Source organism: Tamandua tetradactyla, chromosome 26, assembly GCF_023851605.1.
Source record: "Tamandua tetradactyla isolate mTamTet1 chromosome 26, mTamTet1.pri, whole genome shotgun sequence".
Taxonomy (NCBI): domain Eukaryota; kingdom Metazoa; phylum Chordata; class Mammalia; order Pilosa; family Myrmecophagidae; genus Tamandua; species Tamandua tetradactyla.
Window position 1 is genome coordinate 10,349,076 of NC_135352.1, and position 25,523 is coordinate 10,374,598.

Genomic DNA, 25,523 nt, shown 5'->3' on the forward strand with positions numbered 1-25,523 from the left:
CAATTTCAGCAAAACAGAAAGACCCATTTGAAAGGTAGGGTTATAATGTGGTTTAGTTAGACATATAAGCAGAGTGAGAAGTCCTTTGCTGTGGCTGGCATTTTTTCAACACATTTTTTGTACTTATTTTAGGGGGAAACCAGTATTTCTTTTCCAAAGAACTTAAGCATGCTTCCTCTCTTCTCCTTTTCCTCCCTTATTCCCTTCCTCCCGTCCACTTTTTACTGTGGGATTTTTCAAATGTAGTGCTGTTAGTGAAACAGCATAATAAACTCCAATATTCCCATCACCCCGATTCAATTTTGTCCAACTCCTCTTATAACCTTCAGTTCTAAAAGGGTAGGAGTTTTTCTTCATCTTGTCTGTTCCTGTACTAACTATAGTTTCTCCAATTATAAAAAGTCCCAGAGGGGGCATATGTATATCCAAACTTTAACAGCAGATCTAAAAGGTGGGTTGTGTGTATGCAAGGGGTGCTTTTAGTTTCCTGACCCCATTTTTATCCGTGCACTAAGGCCACCCAAATAAAGTAGCTCGTTTCCTATGCAAATGTTGCTTCAGCACAAGTCTTTCTAGCTGTTTCTCCCAACACAGTTGTTGTTCATAAGTCCTTCTATACAGTAATTCTGCCGTTGCCACCAATAAATGAGCAATATTAACATCCACCTTCTGGAATCTAGATGTCCTGGTCACCCCAGCTCCAAGGGCTGATCTCTACCCTTTATTTTTCATTTTAATTGAAGTTGTCTCTTCAGTTGCCTTGGTATAAAAAAAGGTCGGATTAATTCTTTTTGAGTTTTTCTCCTTTTCCTATTTTCACTCCTTCTCCTTTCTTGGTCAAAGCAACTATTATCACATATTTGCAACTTTTAAAATTCAATTACAAAAAAATTTTGATTAAGCAATGAAAATTCTCTAATGTTTTGGTATTACTTAAAAATCACTTTGTATTTGGCCTTTGATCTTTCCAGCCACCTGTATAGTTAAGATGCCTCTGCTTAAGTGACTCAGTACTTTTTTTACATCCTCTTGATAGTTTATAGCTTTTGTAAGTAATATCAGTGTTCCTTAGAGAACTGACCTACCAAAAACATAGGTGGGAGGTTTATGCCATTTAAGTATTTTTCCATTTGTATCTTTGACTAGTCTTGGGAAAGTTCTATATTAAGGTATCACCACATTTGATTTTACATCTGTAAAATGTTTTACAGTCACTCATTAACTCTTTCTCAGTTTGAGAAACTAAGTCATACAGGAAAAAATGGCTTGGCTAACATCACAACTTTGTAACTATCAAGTTAAAAATCAAGTTTAGAGAAAGGAAAGCTGGAGGTTCAAACATGGGTATGTATAACACAGTGAATCTTGTGGTGGACAATGTCTGTGATTAACTATACAAAAATTAAATAGAAATAGAACAGCTGTATGATATTATTACAAGGAGTTAATACTAAAGGGGTATATGGAAAAAATGTACTTACTGTAAACTATGGACTATAGTTTACAGTAATATTTTAATACTCTTTCATCAACAGTAACAAAAGTACTACACCAGTATTATGGGTCATTGATCCAGGGGACCAGGGTTATGGGAGGATTTGGGTTTACTTTTTTATTTTTATTTCTATTCTGGGATAATGAAAATGTTCTAAAATCAATCATGGGGTTATATACACAACTATGTGATGAAACTGTGAGCTAGTGATTACACATTTCAGAAAGTTTGCATGGTGTGTGAATATATCTCAATAAATCTGCATTAGAAAAAGATCAAGGTCAGAGAAAAAGGGCAGGAATAACATATCTGATATGTCTGTATATGTCTGTATATCAAAATTATATATCACAGAATGAATATGACATAAAGCATCTTCATTCATTAAATTTTTATTTGTATTTGTAATTCCAAAATTACTAGCTGGAGTTTGGTGTTTCATATTTAATATGTTTGAGTAAATTAAGTTTTGTTTACATTTTACAGCATGTGTTTCACTTTGTCTCAGCTATGGATTTACAGAACTTTGGCTAAGTGATATAATCTCTCTGGAACCCTGTTCTCAAGTGAAGAAAGGGACTAAAATATTTTTATTCTTCCTTTAATCTGATGTGTTATATTTTAAAATCAGGGCAAGCAACTGAGTCAATTTTGTTGTGCGCTGATAGCTCCTAACGAGGACATGTACAGTTAATATCGGGCAGTTAAGTTGCCTGGAAGTACGAAGTGTAAAAAGAACTATAAATAAGAGATACACGGTTCATCTTTTCTGCTCTCTTAGCTTAACCTCCAAGGATTAGTCTGCATGCAGCTCACATATGTACACATAGTGAGAATATGGTTTGTTGTACATAATGAAGCAAAAGTACTTGGTATTCAACTATAAAAAATGTTGGAAAAATTTTCCCTTCTCAAATTAGTTTCTCGGAGGAGGTGTATGAAGTGCCAATTAATATATGCATATACTTTTGCATATACTTTTTCAACATTTTTGCTTCTTATTTTCCATTCAGAACTATGAGGCAAAATGTCAAGTCCTTTGCAGCTTATCCATAATTTTCCTATTTATTCCAAAGAATGCAAAAAACACTCACTCATGTCAGGTGCATACCAGTGTACCATATGGTGGCCTCCTGTATCTGCTATGTCACCATGCCCTCAGGAACTGAGAGGAAGTACTGTTCACAGGACACAAACAAACCAGCCGTCAGATGGGAACTCTTGCTCACTTTTAAACTGCTGATTGTCGGATATTAAAGAATTTCACCAAAAAATTAATAAAGGGGGAGAATTTAGAAATATTACTGAGCTTGACATTAGGATCACAGGCCATCATTCATTCATTTATTTCACAAGTATTAACTAAGTTCTCAAGGTGCCAGGGTGTGTTCTAGATAAAGGAGATGCAAAATCACAAAGAAGAAAGTAAACAAGTAAAGAAATGATGGAGATTTTTTGAAAGTGGTAAGAGCCAGCAGACCTCTCTGAGGGAGTCATATTGAACTTGATGTATGGATGTTAAGAAGGAGCCAGGCACTCAGATATCAGGAAGTAGGGAATTCCAAGCACATAGCAAATGCAATGGTTCTAAGGCAGGTACATACCTGAAAGAAGAAAAGCCAGAGTACCTGGAGGGCAGTAAGCCAGTTGGTATCTCTAGGTCAGGAGCTTGTTTGTGGACCAGCTTTAAAAGGCAGGGTGAGGAGTTTGGATTTTGTTCTTAAGTAATCAGAAATTATTGGAAAATAATACATGGATTATTTTTTATACTTATGGTTAGCTATGGCGGAAATGGAGCAAGGAGGGGGAACTGTGGAAGCAAGAGGACACATTAGGCTATTGCATGAAGCAGGCCAGGTGACATAAAATGTGTGTTTGGGACATAAATTCAATGGAAGTTGCTGAGAGGTTAAATGTGTGAGTTAAAGGAGAAATGCATTAAGATAACTTCCAGATCCACTTGGTGGATCATGGAGCAAAAAGAAAAAAGAAAGCAAATTTGTCATGGGGTTGGAATTGAGGGTTTTGTTTTGGGACCATATTTTGATTGAATTGCTTGTTAGACAATCAAGTAGATATAGGGAGGCTATAACTGGATATATATGTCTGGGATCCAGAAGAGAGTCCAGAGATGGAGATAGAGTCAATTAGAGGGTCACTTCTATATAGAATTATTTCAAGGCATTAACCAAGATGTTGTTAGCTAAGAGGAGTGTATAAAATGTGAAGTAGTTCCAAGATGGAATCCTAGGGCATTCCAACCCTTAAAGAACCACCAGTGGAGGAGACATCAAAAAAGCTTCAGAAACTCAGGAAGAATGTCAGGAGCCTGTGATGTCACCAGAGTGTCAAAAAAGAGGCCACTGCAAACTCAGAATGTCTTGATGCCATTGGAGATGCTGAATCCCTCCTAAACCTCTTTCTCATCTCACTCTTACTTCTCCATTAGCCAAATCTTCAGCTTGAATCTCAACTTGGAGGTGAGTTTTTATCTATCTCTTGCTTGTGACTCACATTCTCTCTGACTGGTTTCCACTTTTCCATTCTAGAAATGACAGCTCATTTAGCCTAGGTTTAGGTAAGTCTCCTCTGGCCCTGGATTTGAACCATTCTCCCTCAGGGGAGGCCCTTCCCTGCAAAGAGCATCTGACCCAACCAATCTTTGTCTCAAGGGAAGGACTTGATGGTTGGAAGGAAGCTCAAGATTGGTTCCAGGGAAGAGGGAGAGAGGGAAGAAAGCACAGGAAGGCTGAGGACACTCCAAGTAGCACTCTACTTAGGGGTATGCTTACTTCCAGGGATCTAGTTGAAGCCAGAATCACCAAAAACCTCTCTTTCTCCTATTTACCAGGGACAGCCATTGCCATAACTCCTACAAGGGTGAAGAGAAACTTGCCATTTCTTTAGAGGAAATGAAAGTAACTGATTTGCCATCCATAAGTAAGCATGGGAAGAATTAAGAGAATATCTCAAGGCTTAATGGTCTCTTGTCTCTCACAAAGGCTACAGGAACTCATTTTACAACTTGCCTCTATCAGGTATCTATTGCTTCATGATAAATTGACTCAAAACATAGTATCTTAAAACAACAATTAAAAATATCATCTTATGGTTTCTGTTGGTCAGATTCATGAGCAGCTTACCTTTGTAGCTCTGGCTCAGAGTCTTTTATGGAATGAAAGTGTTAACCAAGCCCATGTCATGTGAAGACTTGAATGGGGCTGGATGATCTGATTTCAAGATGGCTGCTGAAATTCCTCACAGTGTGGGTCTTTCCAAAGGGTTACTTAAGAATCCTCAAAACATGGTAAATGTTTTTACCCTGGAGTAAGTGACCCAAGAGAGAGCAAGGAGGAAGCCGCAATTCCTTTTGTGACTAATTTTGGAAATCCAGTGCCATCGCTTTCGCCACATTTTAGTCATTTAAAGTCATGAAGTCCAGCCCACTCTCAAGGCAAGGGGAACTAGTCGCAACCTTTTGCAGAATTTGGGAACATCTTTTTAAATCGCCATACTGGCATTCATTAGAAGTTGAAGAAATTGTGAGTTTTACTATCAGTCGGATGAAAAAAAGAATTAGGGCAGCATGGGTACTTGGAACGAAGTAACAGAAATGGAAGTTCTAAAATCATGCATTTTGAGCAAATATTGAGAACAACTGTTCATAGCTATCTCTGGAGAGAAACAAGACTCAGAAATGAGACTGGAAATAGCTAATCCTGCCGCAGAGAAGATACATCCCCCTTCTCCACTCTGGTGGCAGAAGGAGCAAAAATGCAAAGGGCTTTTACTGATACTACAAAGAATATGTTGCTTTCTTCCAGACACTGGCCTATAAGAAAAAGTTCTCTTCCCTAGAGACCTTGCAGTGTCACATGATAACAAGCCTACAATAAGGTCAATTAGTAATAAAAGTTAGCCGAAGAAGCCTAGAATTTGGACTCTATAAGAAATATAGTTATAATACTTCCCTTCCCCTCTCTTTGCAGTTTAATTCTTGGCAAAAGAACGGTCACTTGACAATATTTATTAGCCCATTAACTGTAAGTGTCTTTGCCACCATGGGAGATATTTTTTATAGCAAGTCTATTCTGTTACAAGCTATACTGTAGGTGTCTCTCCATTGTACAAATGAAATGGTGAGCACTAGCTCTCTATTGACATCTATGATCCATAACTACAATATTACTTTTTTTCTGAGCTAATGAAAAGGAACATGATCAGCCCGATTCAGGCATGGCTGACTTAAATCACTGATTCCTGCAAATGGGCAGCATTTCCAGAGAGAAAGGGCCATCTCTCTCCCCCTTTTCAGACTTCCACTCCCAAGAAAAGGGGAAAGCAAGAGAATTGACATGCTCTAAGTGTGAAATACTATATTAGGATATTTGCCTACACTATTTAATTTAATTCTTAGATCAGCTATATTAAATATGAAGGGAGGTTTTGCTATTATTAAACAAGATAAGGAAACCAAGTTTCAGAGAAGCTAACTTCTCTGTACCCCCAGGCACACAGCTGTTATGTGGGGGAGCTGGGATTCGAATCTAAGTCTAAGCATCAAACACATAATAGTCTGTGTTAAAAGAAATTATAGTATCCTCAAACATTGCATCATTTGTCATTTGCTTTCTGAAGAAATCTGAACCAGGTTAGAAATGATTTGGTAGGAGCAACAAATGAAGCATCACTGGAACGCTGATAAAAAAAAAGAGTCATCCTCTTAGAATTACGGATATTGATTCTTTAAATAAACCAAAACATGGTTTTTAAATTATTTTTTTTGATGTCAGGGAAACTATAAGCCCACACTCTTTAATTGGTAGTGATATGATGCCCCTTGACCAACAAATACCAGATTAAACCAGTCACTCATTCGTCCATTTATTTCCTGTATTCCCATAGGTTCTTCCCTTTACCCAGCACCGCCCCCTGATCCCAATGGCTTGACTAATATCAGATCATTCTCTAAAACTCATCTGGAGTGCCAGTTTTCCTGAAAAGCCACTATGATGGATTTCATAATATTTGCATTATGAAATGTAAATTTCATTTATATATGAACCAGTTGCCTGTTTCCCTAGAGAACCCTGACTAACACAGCTACCTACCCTGTAATAGTATCATACATAATCTTTGTTTTATATTTATCACCCTATTTTTTTTCTTTTAATTGGTTGGTGTTCTAATTTGAAAGCTGCTAGAATGCAATATACCAGAAATGGAATGGCTTTTGAAAAGGGGGAATTTATTTTGTGACAAGTTTATAATTCTAAGTCTGTGAAAATGTCCAAATTAAGGCAAGGCTATAAAAATGTCCAATTAAGGCACTAACAAGGGTTTACCTTCACTCAAGAAAGACTGATGAAGTTCAGGGTTTCTCTCTTAACTGGAAAGTCACATGGCAGACAAGGCGACATCTGCTAGTTTTCTCTCTGAGATTCCTGTTTCATGAAGTTCCCCAGGGGCGTTTTCCTTCTTAATCTCCAAAGGTCTCTGACTGCGGTGGTTCTCGTGGTTCTCGTGGCTCTGAAGTTTTTCCCAAAATGCTTCCTCTTTTAAAGATTCCAGTGAGCTAATCAAGACCCACTTGGAATGGGTGGAGTCACATCTCCCTCTAATCAAAGGTTAACACTCACATTGGGTGCATCTCATCTCCATGGAGATCATCTAATCAAGTTTCCAAGCTACAGTACTGAATAAGGATTAAAAGAAATGGCTGTCTCCACAAAATGGATCAGGATTTAAACATGGCTTTTCTAGGGTATATAATCCTTTCAAACTGGCACAGTTGGTTTATCCATCAGCTAGAATATTAATTCCTTGAATTCTTTGGAATCAGGAACTTTATCTCACTAATCTCTGTATTCTCAGTGCCTAGCCTATTGACTATCATTTTTCTGTGTTCTCAAGTTAGCTGTTGAGTGGGTGAATTAATCATTTAATCACTACGATAAGAGAATTATTAGGCATCTACAGTCTGTAACAATATTGTATATGACATCTAATGTTGGACACTGCTTTCTTTGGCAATATTTGAATCTAGAATTCATGATGTGATGGCAACTGTAGGACACTGAGGTATGAATGTATCAAAGACCAGATCAATCTCTTTCCCTCTCACTTCTTCTCAGTTCAAGGAATCACTGATGAGACATACTGCTTTGCCAGGGGTTGAAAGACTTTTGGGGGTTCATTTATGTAGGTCTGATTTTGAGTGAACAGTGTTCACTGGGACTATGGAGAACTATTGAAGGTAGTTCCATTGGAAGAAAGAGTTACCAGCATTTGTGGACTATCCCAAAGGACATAGAACTGAGTGCTCATATTCTCGTGAACTGAGCAAAAAGTGTTTGGTTGAAGTGTATGAGTAACCATGACAGACCAAATGGATAAACTTTCCATCATTTTGAGCTTCAAAGTTAATGCCTATTTAAAATGAATTCAGTCATTCCAGAAGGTGAGAATACAATATATTTAAATAGAACCATCACAGAATGTTAAAACAGAAAGTCTTTCCAGGGTTTTGAAATAACTTGATTTTTTATGATAATTAACCGAATTCCCCACTTACCCTCTTTCTTTTGATTAGAATGCCAAGGGGTTGCATTTTAAAGAGAAAGGATTAGATTATTTATCAAACTTTTCCCCATAATAGGGGCTCAGGAAAGGATATTTTTACTTTATTCGCCCTGTGTTTATGATCAGAGAGGATTGTACAAGCCTAGCTGAAAAGAAAGGAAAATGGCTTGTAATTCAGAACCAGCCTTGAGGTTGGTGGAGAGGGTGGAAAAAGAGCCGAGTAAAGGAGGTGCTAATGATATTAGGAAAAGTGGATCTTCAGGGGAAAGCATTTACTTTACAAGTTTGGGGAGAATTTATGGAGATAATTAATATTGGCAGTTGTGCACATTTTGTGCAGGGAGTACTTTAAACAGTAACTGACTGGATGCCAACAGATGTGAAAGCAATAGTCTTTGGATTGAAAATGCTGTCCACATTGACGCAAGGGCAAATCAAAAGAGTTCTTCTTTTTCAGTGGATGTTCAATACCAGCAGCTCACAGTTTTATAAATTACCAGCTTTTAGTTTCCCTTCAGAGAATCCTCTTTAGATTCCTTTTAGAATTTTTCTCCCTTTCTGAAGTAATGTTCCCCACTGCCAGAAAAACCATACATACTACATTTTTGAGAACAGTTCTTATTTCAAATAATCTATACTGTCAGCCCGCCCCCCCCACTGCCCCCCACCCCAACACATGCTGGCTGTGTGACCAATTTGGGGTTCAGAAGACATAGTCACCGTAGATTCAGCTCTTTCCAGATGAACAGTGCATTCCATCAACTCTCAGACGATTTAATCATCTTGTGCTCACCGTAGCCCCCCCTCCAGCTGGGACCCCGTGTGCTATCGCTCCCACGCAAGAGGGCCGAAGAGAAAAAAAGGCACGCATTGCTCTCTTGCAACATTACAGAAATACTGTTCCGTACATTTTTTTTCAAAGAACAGACAAAAATAGGTGTTTAAAAACTATGTAATGCATGTTGTAGAAAAGTTAGAAAATATAATGAAGCAAACGAAAGAAAAATCACCCCAATTCCACCACATACAGATAATTACTATTTAATATTTTAACATACATATATATATATATTTTTTAAGTGTACATCATACACTTATCACCAACAATCCTCTCAACTCCAAAATTGGGCACAGGGATTAAAAATAAAAATTCATTGCACTACTGAGTAAAGCATTCCTATTAACTTTCATAAAAAATGTCCAAACTTTGTTAAAAATGTATCAAACTTTCAAATGATTGGGTTTCAGATATTTATAATATGTACTGTTAAAACTATATGCTAACTGATACAACATACATATATTTTTAATATAATTTGATGTCCCCTTTTTCTTACCCAAACTGGGGTCCTTATGTCCATGCCACAATATTTCTCATTTAACCAACATATTGTGAATATCTTTCTACATCATTTTGACCACTGCCTAGTATTCTAGAGTAAGGATATACAATAAATTACTTAAAGCTCTATTGGTGGTTATTCTGATGTTCTGTTCTTATATACTCTGCTAAGAAAAGACATGATATCCTGTCCACAAATCATGTGAGGGGTGATATGTGTATTTGTCCTACAGGTCTACAGATCTTCCTGAAAGCTGCCGGCAACAATAGCTTGCTGCAATGTAGTATGGTATTGTCCTTACATCTCCAAACATATCAGTGACACACTGATGAATCCCACTTTAACCTTTGTATCATTTACCATTGGTTTCTCTTGTGTTTCTCAAGAATTCTCTGGTGTCTAGGCCAACTTTCTTGATCATCTCTTTGCTGTTCTTTTTTTTTTTTTGGCTGAATGTGGTAAGCATTTTTCTGAGGTCAGTAGATGGTTGAGCCTGTCTGGATTACATTTTCGGGTGGTGCATCACACACCATGTCTACTCCCTGGCTCCAACCAACAGGACTTTAAAGAGCTTAAACGAAAGGCTCAGAAAGTTTCTTGGATATCAGACAGCTCTTATAAAAATAACATTTTTATGACTTAAAATGTAAATGAATCAGAAACATATGGATAAAATTTCCTTTGAAATGCCCGAGGGTTTTAAAAAGTAAAGAGAAGAGTGCTTGCAGAGTGAATTAATTCGAGTTTTGCCAAAAATAAAGCATTTGAAAAATTGTTTGGGATGTTTTGCTGATCCCTAGGTGCTCACAGAGTCTCTGTCCTCTATTTGAAAAGTACCTAAAATTTAAAATTTAGGTCGCGCAATAAAATGCACTTAGGGTTCAATGGGCATTTGGCTCTCTAAAGAACTGATTAAAAAAAAGTCAATTTTAGATCAAGTGTACTTGAAATGTGCCTTCCTTCTTCAATATCTCATGATTTTCTCCCATAGCTATGATCCTACCCATGCCACGTTGAGTAGCTCCAAGAAAACGCACACTGTGTTGGGAAACGTTTGATATCGAACAATTTAACACCCCTGTCTTACTTTCCCTTTTCTGTCGGTTGCCCCAGGATTGTCCTGCTCTACTAATGTAGGCCAGAAGCCACAGAAGCAAAACCCTAGACAGTGATTCTTGTGTAATCACTTACATTGAGGAAGTGCTCTTAGGAGAAATCAGTTAAGAGGTGGGGAAACAGATAAGGCACAAGCAGAAGCTAAGCAAAGATAAGATTTCAGCTGAAGTCTAGTCTCAACCTAAGACCCACAGGGAGCTCTGAAGCTTGAATGGCTCCAGAGTTGTCTTACCTTGAGGCATATCCCAGATAAGTATCCCAGCAGTCATTGGCTGGGAGCTGACCTTGGAGAGAGAGTGCAACTTTCCTAGCACTTGGGGGAAGGGCCATTCAATCCCTCTGCTGAGGGCAAGAAGCTTCAAAAAGGTGTTTCTCTCAAGAAAGATGTGACTGTAGCCTTAGCAGACAATACCCACAGCAGCTAGGGGGACAGATGCAAGGGACAGATAAAGGGAATCTGAGCAGGTCACTAACAGTGACCTTATACCCTTCTTTCTCAAAGCCTTGAGGGTATCTTTCATTCCCCTCTCCATGCTTCTACCATATTCAGACGTCAAATATTTCCATTTTACTTTTGCTGCTTTTCTTGTGTTTATCTTCCTTGTGTATTTCCCACTGCAATTGTATTAATCTTAGTCTAAGCTTTGCCATGTAATGCCTAGATGACCCTATTCATTTCCTGACTGAATTCCCACCTTAGCATATCCCCGACTCAGATTTTCTCATACACCGCTGGGTTGCTATTCTTCTTCCAACACTATTTTCAAATGCTTAAGAATCTACTGTGGGCAGGCCACGGTGGCTCAGCAGGCAAGGACACTTGCCTGCCATGCCAGAGAACCGGAGTTCGATTCCCGGTGCCTGCCCATGTTAAAAAAAAAAAAAAAAAAAAAAGAGTCTATCGTAATTCTTGTTGTTGTTTTTTTGCCCCTCCCCATTTTTAATTTATTAGAAAAGTTGTAGGTGTACAGAAAGATCTTGCATACAATGCAGAGTTCCCTAATGCCACCCTATTATTAACACCTAGCTTTAGTGTGGTACATTTGTTATAATTCATGAAAGAACATTTTTATAATTTTATAATTGTACTATTTAACTGTAGTCCATCATTTACTGTTCACTGTCTTGTACAGTCCTATTTTTAAAAATTTTTATTCTAGTAACATATATACAACTTAGAATTTTCCCTTTTAGCCACATTCAAATATACAATTTAGCGCTGTTAAGTATGTTAGCAATGTTGTGCTACCACTATCCTGTCCATTACCAAAACTCTATGATTAACCCAAAGAGATATCCTGTACAATTTGAGCATTAACTCCTCATTCTCTGCCCCCACCTCATCCCCTGGTAAACTTTATTCAAGATATTGACTCTATGAGTTTGAGTACTCTAATTATTTCACACCAATGAGGTCATCTGTTGAAAAATTTTTCAAATTTGCTAAGATGATGGAATACCTTGGAATCATAGTGTCGTCTTTAGAGCCTGATTAAATGGTAACATAGTAACCTTAAAATAACAAAAAAAATTTTTTGCCATATCTGATGATATACTAAAGTGGATTATAAAATGGAAACCCAAAATTTAAGAAAAAATAATTTTAAAATTATTGAGAGAATTTATCAAGTAACTAAATTAAAGTTTTATTTAAGTGAGATACTATGTATAAAGCCCTTAAATCAGCCCTGACAAGAATAAGTGTTCAATAAATATTGGCTAATAGTGTTACCACTATTGCAATTTTCTCTTAACTATCACTTATTAGTTTTTGTAATTCACTATCCCTTGTTTTTACTCAAGGAAGCAAAAGTGATCATTTAAAACCAAATCAGATTATTATACCATTACCTTGCTTATCTCTCTTCCCAATGCATTTACAATAAAACCCAATCTTTATCTTGGCCTGAAGACACAGCAAAATCTTGCTCTGCCCATGTCTCCAACTTCACCTCCTGCCACTGCCCAACACACCAGCTTCCTTAAATTCCTCTTACATGTCCAGGTCCTTCTCTCCTCAAAGCCTTTGTAGCTGCTATCTCCTCTTCCTAGAAAGGTGTTCTCCTCCTACTCTCCTGGCGTGAATGGTTCCATCTTTAAGTGTTGAATGTTTCCTTCTTATGAAGCCTTTCTTAACTATCTCATTCATTCATTCCTTCAATAAGTATTATTGAGTATTTACACTGTTAGACACCACTCCAGTCCCAGCAGAAAAAGTAAAAACCACCACAACAAACAGAAAACACCCCTGACCTCATAGAGCTTACCTATGGGTAGGGAGAGAAAAAACAAAATAAGCAAGCTCATGATAGCTATGTATGTATGTGTGTGCATGTAGATATATGCATCTTGTTCACTATTGTATTCCCCAACATGTAACATTGTGCTCAACATGTATTTACATGTTGTACTCAACATGAAATGTACTCAACATGTATTTATGAAATGAATGTGTGAAGTGGTTTATCATTATTGAGTCAAAAATTAGAAATCACCAAGTTACTTTTGTTTTTTTTTTTTTTTTTTTTTTTACATGGGCAGGCACCGGGAATCGAACCCAGGTTCTTGGGCTTGGCAGGCAAGTATTCTTACCTGCTGAGCCACCGTGGCCCGCCCACCAAGTTACTTTTGAATGCAACCTATTATGCTGGAATGAAACGAAATTTCACACATGAAAGTATATAGTATAGTGACTACGTTGAATAAGAGTGGTGAGAACTGGCATTGCCTGTGTTTTTCTTTGATAGTCTTACTAAAGATTTGCCAATTTTATTGATCTTTTCAAAGAACAAGTTCTTTCTTTTATTCTCTGTTGTATTCCTGTTTACAATATTTCTTCCTTGTACTGGCTTTGGGTTTATTTTCCCTTATTTTTTTGAGGTTCTTGATGGGAATCTAGATTACCAATTTGAGACATTTCCTTTTTCCTTATAGGTGCATTGAGTGTTAAAAAGTTCCTCTCTCAGGCTTGTGTTAGCCGTGCCCAATAGGTTTTGATATTGTATTTTCTTTTCAATCAGCTCAATGTATTTTTAAAATTTCTTTCCTCTTTGACACATGAATTACATAAAATTTTGTAGTTTAGTTTCAAGTGTTCTGGGATATTCTTGTTATCCTTCTGTTATTGATTTCTAATTTGGTTCTATGTGGTTAGAAAACACACTGTGTATTGTATTAGTCAGGGTTCTTTAGAGAAACAAAACCAACAGGAGATATCTGTGAATCTGAGATTTATAAAAATGTCTCACACAACCGTAGGGATGCAAGAGTTCAAGATCCATAGGGCAGATCACGAAGCTGACGACTCTGATGAAGGTCCTTGACGAACTCCATAGGAGAGTCTGGCTGGCTGAAGAAGTGAAAATTCTCTTTTCTCCCTTAATACTCTTCAACTGATTGAATGAAATCCAGCAGATTGGCTTCTCTCATTGTGGAAGACACACTCTTAGTTGATCGTGGGTGTAATCAGCCACAGATGTAATAAACTGATGATTTAATAAACTAGCTTTCTGATTTTTCAACCAGCCAGGAAATATTCTTGCAGTAACAGGGAGGCCAGTGCTTGCCTGAGCAGACAACTGGGCACCATCACCTGGCCAAGGTGACACCTGAACCTAACCATCACGCTTGTTGACTTGGTGGCTAACACATCACCTTAAACCATATTTAGTCTCTAAATAGACCTCAATGACAGACATACATTTCACTTAACAATACTCAATTGTCCTGTATATAACCAGAAATATGATAAAACCCTTCAAAATAGGGTGCAAGTACATAGGTAATATTTGCCCTTAAATTTGATATACTGTAACTTAAATGCTGTAACATGAACAATACAACTTATACTGTATGATAAGATGAAAACAAGATATTTTCTTTAAGTATAAATGCAAACATACTCATAAAAAAACAAAGAGGAAATATTTGTACCATCACAGACCTCATTTCTGTAACTGGTCATGTGGTGTATCTATCATTACTTTCTTCCACCACCCATTCCATGCTCCTTTACCCTCAGCAAGCACTTCAGCTGGCCGTGGTTCTTTGCCTGGTGAGGTGACTCAAGCCTTCATTCCTGAAGTTTCTGGGCCATTGATAGTCCTGCCTGGATTGGGTTGTTGCAGTTTTCCATTGACTTTAATCACTGGGCATGACAGTACCAAGAAACATTGTAGGGGATCTCCTATATTCCAGGAAAATTCTTTACCTCCATTGCGTAGTTGGAGTTCTATTTCCCCTTGTTAGTCAGGATCTGTCATGTCAGCCAGTACAGTAATACCCTTCCTTGCCTGTTGTGCCGGTCTGAATCTGTGGTGGACCCCAGAAAAGCCATGCCCTTTGATCCTCATTCAATATTGCTGGGTGGGAGCATTTTGATTGTTTCTATGAAGATGTGACCCACCTAATTGTGGGTGGTAACTTTTGATTAGATGATTTCCGTGGAGGTGTGTCTCCACCCACTGAAGGTGGAGTTGCTTGCTGGAATCCTTTAAAAGAGGAAACATTTTGGAGAGAGTCCCTTTTTGGTAGAGCCATGTGAAAACCAGCAGATGCCACCATATTCGCCATGCACCCTTCCGCTGAGAGAGAAATGTTGAACGTCGTTGGCCTTCTTGAACCAAGGTATCATTCCCTGGATGCCTTAAATTGGACATGTCTAAGGATTTGTTTTAACTGGGACATTTTCTCAGCCTTGGAACTGTCCAACTAGCAACTCATTAAATTCCGCCTTTTAAAAGCCATTCTGTTTCTCGTATATTGCATTCCGCCAGCTAGCAAACTAGAAACCTATTGATTCAGAGGCATGAGAAGCCCAAAGTGGCCAGGTGGCAGTCTTAACTTCCAGTTCAAAGGAATCATTGTTGTGTCTCCCATTAGGAGTATACCTCCTTTTGGAACTAAGGCCTGTAGACCAGCAAAGCTTAAGGTTACAGGGAGAGGAAGCAACATTTTTTCTAGTGGATCACTAGAGTTGGTAGTGAGTAGTGCCACCCTCATTTCCACCCCTTGATTCCTGGACCTGTGAATACTGGCTATGGCAGAAATAGCACCATACAGTGGATACTAATTCAGAGCATACACAGCTTCCTGGAGAACACTGCACCAGCCCTGCAAGGTATTGCCACTTAGTTGGCACCATAATTGGGTCTTCAAAAGACCATTCCACTGTTCTATCAGCCTGGCTGCCTCAGGATGATGGGGAACATGTTAAGACCAGAGAATTCCATGAGCATGTACTCATTCCTGCATTTTATTTGCTGTGAAGTGGGTACCTTGGTCAGAAGCAATGCTGTATGGAATACCATAATGAGGTGGACAAGGCATTCCATAAGTCCACAGATGATAGTTTGGTGGAATCATTGCATGTAGGGAAGGTAAATCCATATCCGGAGTATGTGTCTTTTCCAGGTAGAACAAATTGCTGCTGCTTCCATGATGGGAGTGGTCCAATATAAACAACCTGCCACCAGATAGCAGGCTGATCACCAAGGGGAATGGTGCAATATCCAGGATGGAGTGTGGGTCTCTGCTGCTGGCAGATTGCACACTCAGCAGTGGCCATAGCCAGGTCAGTGTTGGTAAGCGGAAGTCCATGTTGCTGGGTTAGTCAATTCCAATTATGCATTCTGGAATTGGGGAAATAACCTCAGACCCACTGGACCCACTAGACCCACTGTGAGATGGACTTGAGCTAAAACACCATCGATCACCTGACCTCCTTAACCCCCACTCAGACCAGAGCAATGTTTTGGGTCTCCTGAAATCAGTGTCACTTTTGAGCCAGTGTCTAGTAATCCATGAAAGAGCTGATCATCTTCTTTTCCCCAATGAGCAGTTGCCCTGGTAAAAGGCTGTATGTCTACTTGGGGAAGGCTGGGAGGAAAGTCAACAGTGTAAATTTTTGGCAGTGAAACATGATCTTTCTCCAAGGGTACCTAGCTTTCTGCTCATTCCAAGATTTCTGAATCTGTAAATTGTCTCAAGTCTGGGAATTGATTAAGGGGTCATGACTCCCTGTCTTTGTAATTCAAGTTAAACTTCCTTTCACTTGACCTAGAATGCTTCTCCTTATACGGCTCACTCAAGAATTTAGTAGACTGCCCATCTATTTTACTTTTAGGTACCCAGTGCCATAAGTCTCTGAGAGTCAGAGACTACTGAAGTCTACTAGCCAATCCCGTAAGTCTCTGAGAGTCAGATTATTTTGACTGCTGCATTGAGTCTACTGTTCATAATGGTAGCTACACTCACCTTGTCCATGGTGATTAATTGTTGACACATGGCTTCTGCCATCTCGGGATATGATCATCCCCACTGTGTTTAAGAATTCCAGCCCAGTGACAGAAGTTCCCATAGTAATATCTGACCTGCATAAAAGTGTGAATACAGAGCTCTTCAAGAATGATGGCGCCAACCTCACAAATTTATTTCCTCAAAGTCATGATAAAACAGTGCATCCTCTGGACATTCCTGGGGTGTGTGAGCAGGTATTCCATGATAAATCCACTCTAACATTCCCATCTCTCTAAGCCTTTGAATCCCCTCATCTACATTATATCAGGGAAATTCTGGCATTTTAACCTCAGGTTTAAACTGACCACCCAAACAAACTGTTAATGCCTTTTCCAACCCCTTGAACTACAACGTTGAACACAGACTCTCTGCTTAGTAGGCCATATCAATAAATTCAGTCTGATCCAACTTTATATTCCTTCCACCATTATCCCACGCCTTTAATATCCATTCCCTTGTATATTCTCGGATTTCTATCTATATATATTAGAAAACTCATGCAGTTCTTTTGCATGGAGTGTAGCATACCTCCTCATGGTCACACTTTGTACCTCATCTTTCAGGGTCTGTGGGGACTTTAGTATAGTTATAGGTCTTTAAGAAGAGGGCAGTGGTGGTGGTGGGTCATGACAAAAATTAGAAGTGTCTTTCAAGCCAATTACTTCAGGACATTCTATTGCAGTTTCTTCTGGGAAAACAGGATAGATCACCCACACATGGGAGTGAAGATGGCTTCCCCACGGGAGGTGGTTACACATTTAGCAGGCACTGAAGGGTTAAACTCTTTAAATGGATGTTGAATGGTAAACTCTTCAGGAAGATTGGAGACCAGGAAGCTGTTTCCTCAGGTCAGGCTGGAGGTCAGGTAACTGTCTCCTTAGGGCAGGGAGGAGATTGTGTGGCTGTTTCCTCAGACTAGACCATTACAGTCTATCTGGCAAAAACTCAGCAGAATCCAGGGTTTCCCTGTTCCCACTGCCATCATTATCAACCCATATGTCCCCATTCTTTTCCAGTCAAAGCCCTTACTTTATCAGCAGAGACCCTACAAGGTTGACAATTCAGTTTATGTTGAAAATCTCTACTGACACAATGAGACTCTGGGTCTGGTTTTCAGAGATGTTGAGTCTGTGACCACAGGAAATAAGACTTTCTTTCAGAGTACACATAGAAACTTTTATGTCTTTCATACGGTGTTTGTCATAAGTTTTAAGCCTTTAGCTCATCACTTTCTCTCATAATGTATACCTAAGAACAACCAGCCAACATCATTATATGTCTACATTCCACAAAACCCTGTTAAGATGTTAAAAACACACTCACCCAGAGCCTTGCCTCGTATAAGAGAATGATTAGGGGAATCAAATGGTGATATTTTGCCAGCAAATGCCATGGATTGTCAGTGCCATCTTAATTATTTGAAAAGAGCCCTTAGTGTCTAAGGAAAATGGGAAGTTTCCAGCCATTATTTCCTAGATTATTTTTTCAACCCCTTCCCTTTCTCTTCTCTTTCTTGGAATCCAATGACATGAATATAAGATCTTTTATTACAGACTTACATGCACATGGCTCTGTTCATTATTTTTTAGTCTATTTTCTTACTGTTCAGATTGAGCAAATTCTATTGTCCTTCTTCCTAGTACACTAATTCTTTCTTCTGCCTCCTTCATTCTGCTGTTGAACCCCTCCATTGATATTGGTATTTCAGTTATTCTATTTTTCCTTTATTAGAGAAGTTGTGGATTTGCAGAACAGTAATGCATAAAATACAGGATTCCCATATAGCACTTCACTAACAACAATCTCATTGGGGAAGGACATTTGTTACAATTGATAGTAACAGATTTTTATAATTGTAATATAAATTAAAGTCTATAGCCTAATTTAGGGCTCATTTTGTAGTGTCTTTCCATGGATAATTTTTTTTTTCATGGGCAGGCACTGGGAATAGAACCTGGGTCTCTGGCATGGGAGGCGAGAACTCTGCCACTGAGCCACCATCACACCACCCCATAGATAATTTTTTAAATGTTTATTCTGTTACTGTATGTATAATCTAACATTTTCCCTTTTGATCATATTCAGATATTTATTTCATTACTGTTAATTGCATTCACAATGTTGTGCTACCATCACCTCCATCCCTTACCAAAACATTTCCATCATTCCAAATAAGAACCCTGTACATTTTAAGCCTTCATTTCCCATTCCCTATTCCCACCTTGTTCCTTGGTAACCTGTATTCTAGCTTCTGACTTTATGAGTCTGCTTATTCTAATTGTTTCAAATCAGTGAGATCATACAATGTTTGTTCTCTTGTGCATGGCTTATTTTACTCAACACCATGTCTTCAAGATTCATCTGTGCTCTCTCATTGATCAGAACCTCATTTCTTCTTACTGTTGAATAATATTCCATTGTATGTATATACCACATTTTATTTATCCATTCACCAATTGATAGTAACTGGGATTGCTTCCATCTTTGGGCAAATGTGAATAATGCTACATGAACATCCCTGTGCCAAAATCTTTTGAATTCCCAATTTTGATTCTTTTGTATATATACCTAGAAGTGGGGCAGCCAGGTCACATGGTAGTTCTGTACTTAGCTTTCTGAGGAACTGCCAAACTCTTTTCTACAGTGTGTGTCTCATTTTACACTGCCACCAGAATGAATGAGTGTTTCTCCTTCTCTGCATCCTCACCAACACTTGTAATTTTTTTTTTAATGGGATTCATTAGGTGTGAAATGGTATCTCATTGTGGTTTTAATTTGCATTACCCTGATGGCTAATGATGTTGAGCATCTTTTCAAGTGCTTTCTGGCCACTTGAATATCTTCTTCGGAGAGAAGTGTATTCAAGTTTTTTGCCCATTTAAAAATTGGTTTGTCTTTTTTTCTTAAATTGATGGATTTTTAGTATATTATGGTTATTAAACCTTTATGATATTTTCATGATAAATCCTTTGAAGCATGTTGTTTTTTTTAGATTGTGGTGAGGTCCCATTTTTCTCTTTTTCTTTTTTTGCTTGTGCTTTGTGTGTAAAATCTAAGAAACCTAACACAAGGTCTTGAAGACACCTCCCTACATTTTGTCCTAGAAGTTTGTAGTTCTGGCTTTTATATTTAGATCTTTGATCCATTTTAAGTTGATTTTTTGTATATGGTGTTAGGTAGGGGTCTTCTTTCTGTTTTCATAAATGGAGATCCCTCTGTTGAAGATAATATTCTTCCCTCATTCAGTGGGCTTTCCTTGCTTGCCAAAGATCAATTGGCCATAAATGTGAGGATTGATTTCTGAGCTCTTAATATGATTTCATTGGTCTACATGTCTTTTCTTGGGCCAGTACCACACTCTTTTGATTACTGTGGCTTTGCAATATATTTTAAGATCAGAAAGTGAGAGTCCTCCAAATTATTATTCCTTTTAAGATGGCCTAGCTATTTAGGGTTCTTTATCCTTCCAAATAAGTTTGATGATTGGCTTTTACATTTCTGCAAAGAAGGTTGTTGGAATTTTGATTGGGATTGCATTGAATCTATAATTTGCTTTAGGTGGGATTGATATATTGACAATACTTAATCTTCCAGTCCACGAACCCAAAATGTCCTTCCATATATTCAGATGCTGTTTAGTTTCTTTTAACAGTGTTTTGTTGTTTCTATGTATTATCCTGTACATCCTTGGTTACGATGATTCCTCGATATTTTATTCCTTTGGTAGATATGGTAAATGGATTTTTTTTCTTCCAATTGCTTTATCAAGAAAGAGGGCTGGATTTTTCCAGATGCCTTTTCTTCATCAATTGAGATGAACATGTTTTGTTTTTTTCTCCCCTTCATTCTTTTAATTCATTTTCTTATGTTTAACAAACATTGCATACCAGGGATAAATCCCACTTGATCATGATATATAATTCCTTTCATATGCTGATGGATTTGATTTGCTGCTATTTTGCTGAGGATTCTTCCATCTATATTCACAAAATATTGGTCTGTAGTTCTCTTTTCTTGTGGTATGAAGATGTTGGCCTCATAGAATGTATCAGGGAATGTTTTCTCCCTTTCAATTTTTTGGAGGAGTTTGAGCAGCATTGGAATAAAGTCTTCTTGGAATGTTTAGTAGAATTCATCTGTGAAGTCATCTGGTCCTTGGCTTTTCTTTGCTGGGAGGTTTTAAATGACTGATTCAACCTCTTTACCAGTGATTAGTTAGTCGAGATCTTCTATTTCTTCTTGAATCAAAGTAAATAGTTTGTGTGTTTCTAAGAATTTGTCCATTTTATCTAGGTTGTCTAATTTATTTGTATACAGTTGTTCATTTTATTCTCTAATTGTTCTTTTTATTTCAGCTATTAATACTAATATGCCCATTTTCGTTTCTGATTTTAAGTATTTGTGTCCTCTCCCTTTTCCTTTGTCAGTCTAATCATGCAGAGAGAGCTATTCAGTCTTTTTATAACAATTTTTCAGCCTCTTCCTCCTGCTCATTCCTGGATACTATACAGTATTCCTCTGCCCCCCGGATCTCCAGAACAATTGCTTCAGAAAGTTCTTGCCTGTTTACTAGCTGTTTTGGAGGAATGAGTGAGTAATGGCGCTCCTTATTCTTTCATCTTTCCCATTAGCCTGGCCTGTGTTCTGTAAGTATTTTATTTTTGCTTTATAAATACTACATAATTCTTATGTTCATTCTTAAGGTTTGAAATCATTGTGTATATAGTTACTATTTCTAAGTCTATTATGTGACAGCTATAGAACGCTTGAATCCTTTCCCAGTAACCAGTTTCTCTGAAACTGCTGGGTAAAGAATTTCTGAAAGATATATGCAAATTGAATAATCCAGATAGAATCACATTTTATTACTAACCAGAGCTTTGATTCCACAATAATATTACTTTTTGTTCTCATGAATTGGGCTTGAACATATATGAATCTTAGAAATGATGTTTGCCTAGTCATGGTTTCATTAAGCATAGAATTCTAAGCAAGGATCCTGGGGACAACCAGCCTGACTTCTCCAGAAGCTGGGTGACTGTGACAAAGCTACCAATTATTTCAATGCCTGATTTTTTATGTGTGAAATCAAAAAGATAAGAGGGCTACCTCCTGGGATTATGATGAGGATTAAGTGTGCTAATATTCATTTTGCATGTATAACATGTCTGTCTCCTAAGAACCATATGAGACAGGTAAGTATTGGCCTTAGAATTATTATCTCCTTTTCCAAAGGCAGCACAGGAGAAAAAAGGCAGTGCAAAATCATTCAATGTTTGCCCCTCTTAATTAAAGCTACATTTTCTAACCTCTTTGCCCTGAGGACTCTGTTTATTGTCCTTTCAATTTCAATGCTTTTATATTCCCTTTATATATGTTAGCAGTTCTTTCACACCATGATGTTTCTATCTGGTTATTACTAATACACAAATGGAGGTCATAATTTTTTTGATAATTGCTCTCTATCCTACCACTTATTACTCTCTTATTAATTCTAGGAGCTTTTCAGTTAATATTCTTCTATTTTCCAGGTAGCCAATTATTTCATAGGCAAATACAATTTCATCATCTTATCTTTTACTTCAGTTGCAAGATTTATTGCTCTACCTAGAACTTTCAAAACAGATGATTTTCTCTGCCTTCTTTGTTTTGATTTACAATATTGGTGAAATATCCATTCTCCAATCCTCTTATTGACAACTTCTCTCCTTTCCCTTTTCCTCTGAATTCAGGAAAGCATCTCATTAATTCTGTGTTGCTGTTTTCCATCAATACCAACATGAATTTTTATTATTTTGTTGATAATTTTATTGCTGGAAGACATCTTAAAAATCATTTCTAGTCATTAGAAGGATATCTGTGGGTAACTTATTTTTTTAAGCATTAATGTCTCTAAATTATAGAATTAGAATTATAAAGGGAAAAGAACCAAATATTTTCCTATCTTCTTGTCCATCTCCATTGTTTCTGTGCATGGGTAATGAAAAATCTAGGCTTTTTCTCTGTTCAGTTCCTTGGGGCTATATTTAACTCATCTGTGTGAACTTGAGCTTGCACATCTCTAGACTGAGTCTCATCATCTCAAATGGGGGAGAATGAGTGTTCTAAAATTATTCATAATGCTTTCTCATTGCTAATATAATCTCTGAGCATATGTTCATGCTAATAGGCATGTTTAAATTGTGAGGCGATGATAACGAAATTTAACTAATGAAGATTATTAAAAACCATATTCAGGGCCACGGTGGCTCAGCAGGTAAGAGTGCTTGCCTGCCATGCCCGAGGACCCAGGTTCAATTTCCAGTGCCTGCCCATGTAAAAAAAAAAAAAACAAAAAAAACATTCAGCTCATATTCAGGCAACGCATAGCCTACTAAAAACTATTCAAAAATAAATGCTTGGCTAATAATTCTGGTGCCATTACAAATGTATACTGGAATTGAACAATTAAATAAATGGATGGCAATTGGTGGGGGCCAGGTTTCTCACTGTTAGAGTGGAAATTACAGGTAAGCAAGGGGAGGGGGCTAGAATGATCCATGTGGAAAGGGATTAGATCTGAAAACATCAGTATGAACTCATGTTAGCTAGTAGATATAGATGGTTACATATAGAAATATTTCTAGGGATATATACCAATGCAGGTTAGTTACACATACATTTCCTTGCTCTGTCAGCTGCAGGGCCTATAAGTATCAATGTGCAACAGCAGTGAGCACACCTAGCATCTATTTTCCAGTAAACAAAACCAGAACTCTTTGGAGAAATGACTGATTTTAGGACGGGGCAGGAAATATAGAAGATGAGACTGAAGTATTTGATAGTGCCCAAAGTAGGGAAGTGCTCAATTAAAAAACCTAATCAATGATGGGGGTCTATGAGAGAGACACCAGTGCCATTTGTAAGAATTCCCAACTACCAAAGCTTGAACAATTTGAACCACAAAATGAAATAGTATTGGATTATAACCTAATATATAAAATAAATATCCATGAACCCATACTGATATAAATGATTGGATAAGTTAATAAATGGGGCAAGGAGACAAATCTCCAGTGCAGAACTCCAGATAATTTATGTAGATTCTCTGCCCTCATAGAGGTGGAGCATAGCTACCACTCATGAAGTTTGGGCTATCTATTATGATTTCCTTTCAGAAGGTACAGTGTGGAAAGAAGCCCAAAAGTCCTAACTTTACAGTGGAGAAACCTGACAAACATTACCTTAGCCAGATTATCAAGGTCAGCATCAACAGTGATAAATCAGGTTGATAGCATATACTCTTGATATGATGGGAAAAGGGTGGAAATTTACTTCTGCAATATTCCTCCCTGCAAAAGGCTCATAACCTCAATTAAATCATGAGAAAAATATCAGACAAGTCCTAATTGAAGGGTATTCTACAAAACAACTGATCAGTCTTCCTCAAATTTGTTAAGGTCATCAAAAACAAAGTCTGAGAAACTGTCCCAGTGAAGAAGTCTGAAACATGGCAGTTAAATGTAATACATACTGGATGGAATATTGGAGCAGAAAAAGGACCTTAGTGAAAGCTAAGGAAATCTGAATGAAGTATGAACTTTAATTAATATAATAGATCAATATTAGTTCATTAATTGTAAAAATTGTACCATATAGTGTGAGATGCTAATAATAGAGAAAACTAGATATGGAGTATATGGGAACTCTCTGTATTATCTTTGTAATTGTTTTGTAAAGCTGAAACTATTTTAAAATTAAAAACCTGTTTTTAAAAATGACTTCAGAATAAATGAATGACCAGAAGAAATATTTAATACCAGGAAATAAGGATGGAGTGTGCAATGAAGGGAACTTTGTGGAAAATAATTTATTTGGTTAATTTTAAAATATAGACTAGAATCACTTATTCTCACCTCTTTTCCTTTGCAGAAATAGATGCAGACAGAAGACAAAAAATTTGGAAACTGTGTAGCCCAGCCAGCAGGTGGCCAATCACATTTAATTTCAGTAAATAGCCTATGATCAGAATAATCAGTCTGGGGCCAGTGTGCCAAACCTATTATTTTTCCAATGGGATAATTGTCTTAATTCAGACCAAGGAAATAATTGAGGGTTGGAAGGTGGAGAAAGTTGAGTAACAAATAGACTCGTTGAAATTATTAGTTTTCCACAGTCATGGCCAAAAACCAGAAATAATAGGCTCATATTAAGGAAACAAAGAAACAAAAAAGAGAATATGAATAAATTTGTATAATTGTGTTGATTTGCTCATTGAAAATGACATTTTGAATTCATTTTGATATAGAATTAGCATAAGACCATATATATTTAGTTGTTAATTCTTCTCATAATGTAGATAAATGAAATTTCAACTTTTAAAGATTTACAAATATTTCTCAGCATCTTATGATAATAATATTTTGCATTTTTTTAAAATTTTCAAGAAATTTTCACATGCTTAAGGATTCAGTTTTTTGCCAATTGAATTAAAAGTTTATTTTTTCTCCATTATAATTAAATGCATTTATCAAAACTAAAAAAAGGATGGGCCACAGTGGCTCAGCAGGCAGACTTCTCGCCTGCCATACTGGAGACCCGGGTTCATTTCCCAGTGACTGCCCATGAAAAAAACACTAAACTATAGAAAGAAAAATACTCTCTGAAGTATTTCCTATTAGCCTTGTTAATTTTTATTTTTAAATATATTC

General features: G+C 37.4%; 1 long non-coding RNA gene across 2 annotated transcripts in view; it reads left to right on the forward strand.

Moving 5' to 3' along the window:
* LOC143669928 (uncharacterized) overlaps positions 1 to 25,020 on the forward strand; it is a 47,014-nt gene extending 21,994 nt beyond the window's left edge. For both annotated transcript variants that reach the window (XR_013169129.1, XR_013169128.1), the window contains exons 2-3: positions 24,273 to 24,405; positions 24,745 to 25,020. This is a non-coding gene — a long non-coding RNA (uncharacterized LOC143669928). The remainder of the gene's footprint in view (positions 1 to 24,272; positions 24,406 to 24,744) is intronic.
* The last annotated feature ends 503 nt before the right edge of the window (positions 25,021 to 25,523 follow it).